General features: G+C 52.0%; 1 long non-coding RNA gene across 8 annotated transcripts in view; it reads left to right on the top strand.

The window, feature by feature from the left end:
• The first annotated feature begins 243 nt into the window (after nt 1-243).
• Nucleotides 244-997, top strand: part of LOC119354377 — an 8,713-nt gene continuing 7,959 nt past the window's right edge. For 4 of the 8 annotated variants that reach the window (XR_005170829.1, XR_005170830.1, XR_005170833.1 and 1 more), the window contains exon 1: nt 244-748. This is a non-coding gene — a long non-coding RNA (uncharacterized LOC119354377). The remainder of the gene's footprint in view (nt 749-997) is intronic. The other 4 variants (XR_005170827.1, XR_005170828.1, XR_005170834.1 and 1 more) reach the window with 2 other exon arrangements.

A 997-nucleotide genomic window follows, 5' to 3' on the forward strand; every position in this document is an offset into this window, starting at 1 on the left:
TGTGACAGAGGTCAACCTAATGTGTCGATCTTGTACCTGTGCATCAAGTTGATACAAAATGTAACCAGTTCCAGATTCCGACCTAATAAGGAGCTGGCTAGTGGGACATATGCTACGCGAGATGGATGAATCCAGGACCAAGGTGCTGGATTACGCGATGAATACTGCCGGATGAAAATCAGCTGCAGCTCCCTTATAGTACATTGATCATTAAATGCTAGATGATGATCCACATGCAAACCAATGGCGCTGATAAGCATACCACTGAACAAGGAGCTTTTCGGTATGTTCCTCCTTCTCTCGTTACCTCCACGGCTCCACCCACAAACCCTAGCCCCCCAAATCCCATAGTCGATGCACTTCTCCCTCCCTCGTCAGACAGCCGCCACATCCCTCCCTCGTCTCTCCCTCGTCAACACAGCCACGCCTCCAACCTCCCTTCCTCGTTACCACGGCAAACCAGCTCCCATGGCGGCGACAGGGGCGAGGCGGGCGCGGGGGCTGCGGGCGGAAGCAACAGGGGTTGATGGAGGGTCGGGGAGGGGCGGTTGTAGGCGGGTTCGGCGGTTGGGGGCGAGCACCGGACAGGCAGAGGGAGCGTCTTGGTCGAGGGACAGCGAGGCTCGTCGGCTGGGCGACTTCGAGCGCTGGACAGGCAGAGGGAACGACTTGGTCGAGGGACGGCGAGGCTCGCTGGCTTGGCGACGCGAGTGCCAGACAGTCAGAGGGGCTTGGCCGAGGGATCAAGGTGAGATTCACACACCTTTGCCCATCTTGTTTCCTCCTTTATTTTCTCGTCAATTCAAATTTCTATTCAGCCATGTTCTGTTGCATTCTTCTATCGATTTTTGTGTTAATATTTTAGTATTGTTCGCAGGAATTGTTATTTCTTCTGCTGTACTATTTTTTGTGCTGTTCTACAGAAAGCTCATATAGTCAATTCGCAAAAAAGCTCTTATATATGTTCATCTGTGCAGCCTTGTAATAATATTAGAAT

Source organism: Triticum dicoccoides, chromosome 2A, assembly GCF_002162155.2.
Source record: "Triticum dicoccoides isolate Atlit2015 ecotype Zavitan chromosome 2A, WEW_v2.0, whole genome shotgun sequence".
NCBI lineage: Eukaryota > Viridiplantae > Streptophyta > Magnoliopsida > Poales > Poaceae > Triticum > Triticum dicoccoides.